A 10,313-nucleotide genomic window follows, 5' to 3' on the forward strand; every position below is an offset into this window, starting at 1 on the left:
AGTATTCAGGCCACTCAAATACCCCAAATAACTGAACTCGAAACTGATGATAAGACATTAGGGGTCAATTGTAATATTTTTTAAAATGCTATCTTAAGATATTTTTTATTGAGGTACAATTGACAGATAGGAACTATACATACTTAAGGTGTACAGCTTGATGTTTTGACAATGTGAAATGATCACCACAACCAACTAATTAACATATCCATCACCTCACATAGCTACCATTTTTCTTTTCTTTTCCTTCCTTTGTAGTGAAAACACTTAACATCTCTCTCAGGAAATTTCAAGTACACAATACAGTATTGTTAACTATAGTCACCATGCTGTACATGAGACCTCCAGAACTCATTCATCGTGTATAAATGAAACTTTGTCCCCTTTGATCAACATTTCCCTATTTTCCCCTTCCTTCTGTCCCTGGCAACCATCATATTCTCTGCTTCTATGAAGTTGACTATTTTAGATTCCATATATAAGTAAGATCATACAATATTTGTCTTTAAGTGTCTGGCTTATTTCACTTAGCATAATGTCTTTCAGGCTCATCCATGTTGTACCAAATGGCAGGATATCCTTTTATAAGGCTGAATACTATTTTATTGTATATATGTGTACACACACACACACACACACACACACACACACACACACGTCTTCTTTATCCATTCACCCATCAGTGAACATTTAGGTTGTTTCCAAGCTACAATAAACATAGGAGTGCAGATATCTCCTCAAGATCCGGGCTTCATTTCTTTAAAATATATATCGAGAAGTTAAAAACACTATCTTGATCAATTTTAAGCCCCTGGCTAGTAGCAAGTCAGTTTCCCTTCTTGAGTGGCTAAATCCACACCCAACAACTTCCCTTACTGGGCTCTCACACTCCAGGCCACTATGCACCCAACCTAACTGCCCTGGGACAAGGTACCAGACAAGTAAGACAGTCCCTATGCCCCTAGTTAAATCATTCAAATTAGCCAATCCACAGAAGAGTCATGAAACCTAACTGACCACACCTCATTTACCATATATAGGCTGCCCCCTACAGCTCTAATTTGTTGTTACCCTGTCCCTGGGTGCAATCTCTCGTGGTACTGCATGGTAGCTTTTTCTTGTTCAGATACTGTAAATACAGTATCACTGTATCCCACCATCAAAAGAATCTTTAAATGTTATAAACAATTAGAAAGCAGCCTATAAAAAATGATCTAACCTTCCACCTTAAGAGGAGAGAAAGAGCAAATCAAACCCAAGTAAGCAGACAGAAATAATGAATAAGAGAAGGAAAAATTGGATAGAAAATAGACAAATGATAAAGAAAATAATGAAACAAAAAGCTGGTTCCTTGAGGGTAGAAAAAATTTTTAATTACTTTAGCCAGGCTGACATAGAGAAAAAGAGAAAAGACACAAATACCAAGAATGAAAGAGGTGACATCACTAGAAATCCTACAGCCATTAAAAGGACAATAGGGAATGTATTAATTTTCTGCCCAATAAGTGTGATCACTTACATAAACTGGATAAATTCCTTGAAAGACACAAGTTACCAAAATCAGTTTCAAGATGAAATAGAAAATCTTAGTAGCCTTATGTCTATTTAGAAAATTGAGTCTGTACACTTAATACCTCCTCAAAAGAAAATTCCATGCCCAAATGTCATCACTGGTAAATTCTATCAAACATTTAAGAACAAAATAATACCAATCTTACACAAACTCCTTCAGAAAAAGGCAAAGGAGGGAACATTTCTCTATTACATTTATGAGGCCAGTATTACCTTCATAAGCATCACAAGAAAAGAGAACTACAGGCTAATATTCCTCATGGAAACAATACAAAAATCTTTAACAGCAACAATAACAACAAATGAACAAAGAATGAAGACTCAAACTTTCTGATTTCAAACCTTGCTACAAAGCAACAAAAATAAATGTTACTGTCATAAGGATAGACATATTGATCAATGAAATAGAATTCAGAGTTCAGAAATAGAACCATATGTCTATGGTCAGCTGAATTTGACAAGGTGCCAAGACTACTCACCGGGGAAAGGATTATCTTTTCAACAAATGGTGCTGAAACAACTGATGATACACATGCAAAAGAATGAAATTTGACCCTTACCTCATACCATATTAAAAAAAATAACCCCAGGGCTTCCCTGGTGGCGCAGTGGTTGGGAGTCTGCCTGCCGATGCAGGGGACACGGGTTCGTGCCCGGGTCCGGGAAGATCCCACGTGCCGCTGAGTGGCTAGGCCAGTGACCCATGGCCGCTGAGCCTGTGTGTCTGGAGCCTGGGCTCCGCAACGGGAGAGGCCACAACAGTGAGAGGACTGCATACCGGAAGAAAAAAAACATTACCCCAAATTGATCATACACCTAAATGTAAGAGCTAAAACTGTAAAACTCTTAGGAGAAAACATACTGGTAAGTCTTCATGACTTCTGGTTTGGCAATGAATCCATAGAAATGACACCAGAAGCACAAGCATCAAGAAAAAGTAGATTGTACTTCATCAAAATTTAAAACTTTTGTGTTTCAAAGGATACCATAATAAAGTGAAACAACCACCCACAGCATGGAGGAAATATTTACAAATCATATATCTGATAAAGGACTTCTACCTAGAATATATAAAGAATTCTTACAACTCAATAAAAAAAAAGGCAAATAACAATAAAAAATGAACAAAAGGTCTGAAGAGACATTTCTCCAAGGAAGATGTACAAATAGCCTATAAGCACTGGAAAAGACGCTCGGTTTTATAACTCAGAGGAATACGAACCAAAACCACAACGAGATACCATTTCACACCCACTAGATTGGCTAGAATAAAAAGAGAGTAAATATTGTAAGAAAAAGGAAAAATCAGAACTTGCATATACTGTTCATGGGAATTAAAATTGTGCAGCCAATTTGGAAAACAGCATGACAGTTCCTCAACATAGAGTTACCATATGGCCCAGCAATTCCACTACTAGGTGTATACCCAAGAGAAATGGAAACATATGCCCACATAAAACATGTTCAGGAATGTTCATAATAGCATTATTCACAATACCTAAAACATGAAAACAAACCAAATGTGCATCAGATACATGTATATGTATAAGTGAATCACATTGCTGTACACCTGAAACTATCACAACATTGTTAATCAACTATACTCCAATACCAAATAAAAAGTTAACAAAAAGAGAGAAATGTCCATCAACCAACTCTGAATGAATAAACAATGTGTGATATAACCATACATGTAACATTTTTCAGGCATAAAAAGGAATGAACTACTGATACACGCCACAACAGGAATGAACCTTAAAAACATTATGCTAAGTGAAAAAAGCCCTGTGAAAAGACCTACAATAACGAACCCAAAACAATTAAGAAAATGGGAATAGGAACATACATATCGATAATTACCTTAAATGTAAATGGACTAAATGCTCCCACCAAAAGACACAGATTGGCTGAATGGATACAAAAACAAGACCCATATATATGCTGTCTACAAGAGACCCACTTCAGACCTAGAGACACATACAGACTGAAAGTAAGGGGATGGAAAAAGATATTCCATGCAAATGGAAACCAAAAGAAAGCTGGAGTAGCAATTCTCATATCAGACAAAATAGACTTTAAAAGAAAGACTACTAGAAGAGACAAAGAAGGACACTACATAATGATCAAGGGATCGATCCAAGAAGAAGATATAACAATTGTAAATATTTATGCACCCAACATAGGAGCACCTCAATACATAAGGCAAATACTAACAGCCAGAAAAGGAGAAATCGACAGTAACACACTCATAGTAGGGGACTTTAACACCCCACTTTCACCAATGGACAGATCATCCAAAATGAAAATAAATAAGGAAACACAAGCTTTAAATGATACATTAAACAAGATGGACTTAGTTGATATTTATAGGACATTCCATCCAAAAACAACAGAATACACATTTTTCTCAAGTGCTCATGGAACATTCTCCAGGATAGATCATATCTTGGGTCACAAATCAAGCCTTGGTAAATTTAAGAAAATTGAAATTGTATCAAGTATCTTTTCCGACCACAATGCTATGAGACTAGATATCAATTACAGGAAAAGAGCTGTAAAAAATACAAACACATGGAGGCTAAACAATACACTACTTAATAACGAAGTGATCACTGAAGAAATCAAAGAGGAAATTAAAAAATACCTAGAAACAAATGACAATGGAGACACGACGACCCAAAACCTATGGGATGCAGCAAAAGCAGTTCTAAGAGGGAAGTTTATTGCAATACAATCCTACCTTAAGAAACAGGAAATATCTCGAATAAACAACCTAACCTTGCACCTAAAGCAATTAGAGAAAGAAGAACAAAAACACCTCAAAGTTAGCAGAAGGAAAGAAATCATAAAAATCAGATCAGAAATAAATGAAAAAGAAATGAAGGAAACGATAGCAAAGATCAATAAAACTAAAAGCTGGTTCTTTGAGAAGATAAACAAAATTGATAAACCATTAGCCAGACTCATCAAGAAAAAAAGGGAGAAGACTCAAATCAATAGAATTAGAAATGAAAAAGGAGAAGTAACAACTGACACTGCAGAAATACAAAAGATCATGAGAGATTATTACAAGCAACTCTATGCCAATAAAATGGACAACCTGGAAGAAATGGACAAATTCTTAGAAATGCACAACCCGCCAAGACTGAATCAGGAAGAAATAGAAAATATGAACAGACCAATCACAAGCACTGAAATTGAAACTGTGATAAAAAAAATCTTCCAACAAACAAAAGCCCAGGACCAGATGGCTTCACAGGCAAATTCTATCAAACATTTAGAGAAGAGCTAACACCTATCCTCAAACTCTTCCAAAATACAGCAGAGGGAGGAACACTCCCAGGCTCATTCTACGAGGCCACCATCACCTTGATACCAAAACCAGACAAGGATGTCACAAAGAAAGAAAACTACAGGCCAATATCACTGATAGATCTATCAGTGATAGATGAACATAGATGCAAAAATCCTCAACAAAATACTAGCAAACAGAATCCAACAGCACATTAAAAGGATCATACACCATGATCAAGTGGGGTTTATTCCAGGAATGCAAGGATTCTTCAATATATGCAAATCAATCAACGTGATACACCATATTAACAAACTGAAGGAGAAAAACCATATGATCATCTCAATAGATTCAGAGAAAGCTTTCGACAAAATTCAACACCCATTTATGATAAAAAACCTGCAGAAAGTAGGCACAGAGGAACTTTCCTTAACAAAATAAAGGCCATATATGACAAACCCACAGCCAACATCATCCTCAATGGTGAAAAACTGAAATCATTTCCACTAAGATCAGGAACAAGACAAGGTTGCCCACTCTCACCACTCTTATTCAACATAGTTTTGGAAGTTTTAGCCACAGCAATCAGAGAAGAAAAGGAAATAAAAGGAATCCAAATCAGAAAAGAAGAAGTAAAGCTGTCACTGTTTGCAGATGACATGATACTATACATAGAGAATCCTAAAGATGCTACCAGAAAACTACTAGAGCTGATCAATGAATCTGGTAAAGTAGCAGGATACAAAATTAATGCACAGAAATCTCTGGCATTCCTATATACTAATGATGAAAAATCTGAAAGTGAAATCAAGAAAACACTCCCATTTACCATTGCAACAAAAAGAATAAAATATCTAGGAATAAACCTACCTAAGGAGACAAAAGACCTGTATGCAGAAAATTATAAGACACTGATGAAAGAAATTAAAGATCATACAAATAGATGGAGAGATGTACCATGTTCTTGGATTGGAAGAATCAACGTTGTGAAAATGACTCTACTACCCAAAGCAATCTACAGATTCAATGCAATCCCTATCAAACTACCACTGGCATTTTTCACAGAACTAGAACAAAAAATTTCACAATTTGTATGGAAACACAAAAGACCCCGAATAGCCAGAGCAATCTTGAGAACAAAAAATGGAGCTGGAGGAATCAGGCTCCCTGACTTCAGACTATACTACAAACCTACAGTAATCAAGACAGTATGGTACTGGCACATAAACAGAAAGATAGATCAATGGAACAGGATAGAAAGCCCAGAGATAAACCCACGCACATATGGTCACCTTATCTTTGATAAAGGAGGCAGGAATGTACAGTGGAAAAAGGACAGCCTCTTCAATAAGTGGTGCTGGGAAAACTGGACAGGGACATGTAAAAGTATGAGATTAGATCACTCCCTAACACCATACACAAAAATAAGCTCAAAATGGATTAAAGACCTAAATGTAAGGCCAGAAACGATCAAACTCTTAGAGGAAAACATAGGCAGAACAGTCTATGACATAAATCACAGCAAGATCCTTTTTGACCCACCTCCTAGAGAAATGGAAATAAAGACAAAAATAAACACATGGGACCTAATGAAACTCAAAAGCTTTTGCACGGCAAAGGAAACCATTAAGAAGACCAAAAGACAACCCTCAGAATGGGAGAAAATATTTGCAAATGAATTAACTGACAAAGGATTAATCTCCAAAATTTATAAGCAGCTCATGCAGCTCAATAACAAAAAAACAAACAACCCAATCCAAAAATGGGCAGAAGACCTAAATAGACATTTCTCCACAGAAGATATACAGACTGCCAACAAACACATGAAAGGATGCTCAACATCTTTAATCATTAGAGAAATGCAAGTCAAAACTACAATGAGATATCATCTCACACCAGTCAGAATGGCCATAATCAAAAAATCTAGAAACAATAAATGCTGGAGAGGGTGTGGAAAAAAGGGAGCACTCTTGCACTGCTGGTGGAAATGTGAATTGGTACAGCCACTATTGAGAATGGTATGGAGGTTCCTTAAAAAACTACAAATAGAACTACCATATGACCCAGCAATCCCACTACTGGGCATATACCCTGAGAAAACCATAATTCAAAATGAGTCATGTACCAAAATGTTCATAGCGGCCCTATTTACAATAGCCCGGAGATGGAAACAACCTAAGTGTCCATCATCGGATGAATGGATAAAGAAGATGTGGCACATATATACAACGGAATATTACTCAGCCATAAAAAGAAACGAAATTGAGCTATTTGTAATGAGGTGGATAGACCTAGAGTCTGTCATACAGAGTGAAGAAGTCAGAAAGAGAAAGACAAATACCGTATGCTAACACATATATATGGAATTTAAGAAGAAAAAAAATGTCATGAAGAACCTAGGGGTAAGACAGGAATAAAGACACAGACCTACTAGAGAATGGACTTGAGGATATGGGGAGGGGGAAGGGTAAGCTGTGACAAAGCGAAAGAGAGGCATGGACATATATACACTACCAAATGTAAGGTAGCTAGCTAGTGGGAAGCAGCCGCATAGCACAGGGAGATCAGCTCGGTGCTTTGTGACCGCCTGGAGGGGTGGGATAGGGAGGATGGGAGGGAGACGCAAGAGGGAGGGGATATGGCAACATATGTATATGTATAACTGATTCATTTTGTTATAAAGCAGAAACTAACACACCATTGTTAAGCAATTATACTCCAATAAAGAAAAAAAAAAGGAGCAATGAGACAGGGGCTTATTAATTTTTCTTTTGGCGTCAAAGTAATTAACATTTCAAAGCAACATTTTCTGAGCGTCTACTCTATGCCAAATATTGGATTAGATTCTGTGATAAAAAGATTAGTAAAATAAAAAAAAATTAATGCCATTTGCAGCATCATGGATGGACCTAGAGATTTGTCATACTGAGTGAAGTATGTTAGAGGAAGAAAAATATACAATACCGCGTATATGTGGAATCTAAAAAGAAATGAAACAAATGAACTTATTTACAAAACAGAAACAGACTCACAGACTTACAGAACGAACTAATGGTTACCAGGGGGGAAGGGGACAGTTAGGGAGTGTGGGATTGACATGTATACACTGTTATATTTAAAATGGATAACCAACAAGGACCTACTCTGTAACACAGGGAACTCTGCTCAATATTATGTTACAACCTAAATGGGAAAAGAATTTGAAAAAGAATAGATATATGTATATGTGTAACTGAATCACTTTGCTGTACACCTGAAACTCTCACAACATTATTAATCAACTATACCCCAATATAAAATAAAAAGTTAAAAATAAAATGATAAATTTAAAAAAAACAAACGTTACTTTATCCTCTTATGTACTAAAAAAACAAAGTCCATATTTTTCAAAGCCTTATATCATGGTAAATATCAACTTTTCCTTAATGATTAAATCCCTATTGATCTTTTTAAAAATAAATAATAAAATAAATAAATAAATATTAAAATATTTTACAGTTAAAAAGTCCTAACCACCATCTGAGTCTTCAGCGAGTTTGTAGTAGTAACATCAAGGATCACTCATCACAGACCACCATAAGAAATATAATAATAATGAAAATGTTTGAAATATTGAATTATCAAAATGTGACACAGAGACATGAAGTGAGCAAATATTGTTGGAAAAATGGTGCCAATAACCTTGTTCAATGCAGGGTTGCCACAAACCTTCAAGTTGTAAAAAAGCAGTATCTGTGAAGCATGATAAAATGAGGTATGCCTTACATAATAAAAAATATAAATAGTATATATATATACACACACACATATTCCCAGCAATTCCACTCCTACATATTTACTCAAGAGAAATGAAAACATGTGCACAGAGTTGTACACAAATATTCATACCAGTTTTATTCATAATGGCCAAAAACTGTCAACTCAAATTTTAATCAATAGGTGAATGCATAAAAAATTGTAGTACACCCATACAGTGCAATACTATACAGCAACAAAAAGGAACTACTGATATACAAAGCAACACGGATGAATTGCAAAAATGTTACACTGAACAAAAGGAGCCAGATACAAAAGTAGAGATTATTTTATCATTGTTTATATGAAACTCTAGGAAACAGAATCTCTAGTAATAGAAAGCAGATGAATTGTTGCCTAGGGCTGAACATGTGAATTGTAATAACCAGGAAAGGGCACGAGGAAAACCTTTAGTGATGAAAGTATTCTGCATCTTGAACATGGTAGTGGTTACTTGGGTGTATACACTTATCAAACCTCATTAAACTGTACACTTGAAATGTATGCATAATTTTATTTGTAAATTTTACTTCAAAAATTTAAAAACTGTATTTCTACATACTAGCAACAAATCATGGAAAATTGAAATTTAAAATTCTATTTATAATAGCATCAAACATACTAAATATAAATTTATCAAAATATGTGCGAGACCTATACACTGAAAACTAGACCTCGAGTTACCTCATTTGTCATTCACCATTTCCACCTTGAGATTTTATGTTTACATTTTTTAAAATAGTTAAAGAGTGAGAATTATAAACTGTAATATTTTTGCTTCGTAAGTACAAATTTTAGTTAATGCAAAAAATACTTTACTGAACTGTAGTAATATCTTTTAAACTGAAAATTCTTTTTTAATCACTAATTTAAAACTAAAGAATACAGGAAATGCTTATTATGGAAAATAATTTTGTCATATAGAGGAGATGTTTAGAAATTATTTGCTTTGTGGTGTCAAATATATCACATATAAGTCACTGGTCATATCTCCCCTACACTGGATGAAATGACTTGAAGTTATCTTCTTCTAAGTACATGCCTATGTTTGAATCTTGGTTCCACCACTTGCTATCTCTATGATCTTCAGCAAATTGTTCCTTCATTTTCACACATTAAAATGGGAATAATAGCAGTACGTATACCTAAATCATAAGCCTGTTGTGGAAATTAAATGAGTTAATGCATGTAAGTTACCTAGTACAACGCCTAGCACATGGTAAGTGCTCAATAAATACTAACTTCTGTGATGAAAGTCAAGCTCATAATATATTTACCATGCCTGACAAACATTAATCTTTAAGTATTAGTTACCTTATTATGTGACGAGACTTTTTTCCCCTTTAGGCTCCTGTGATTAGTTAGAATGACCAGAGTTGCCTATATTTGAATTTAAGTTAGACAGGAATCATAAAAGCCATAAATCTGTGCATAAAGAAATTGGGGACCATAAAGGTTAGATTATATGCTCCAGTTAGTAGGATCAGAACCAGACTCCAAGACTTCTAACTCTGGATCTAGTCTCTTAATCTTGGTATCTATCTATAATCCTTTTTAAAGGTGATTCTCCAGTTAATAGAATAAAAACAAAGTACTTCTTATCTAAATAATACATAGTATTAATATTTCAGAGCTCAACCAAGACAGTTCTAAA

The sequence above is a fragment of the Hyperoodon ampullatus genome (genome assembly GCF_949752795.1).
Source record: "Hyperoodon ampullatus genome assembly, chromosome: 3".
Classification (NCBI taxonomy): Eukaryota; Metazoa; Chordata; class Mammalia; order Artiodactyla; family Ziphiidae; genus Hyperoodon; species Hyperoodon ampullatus.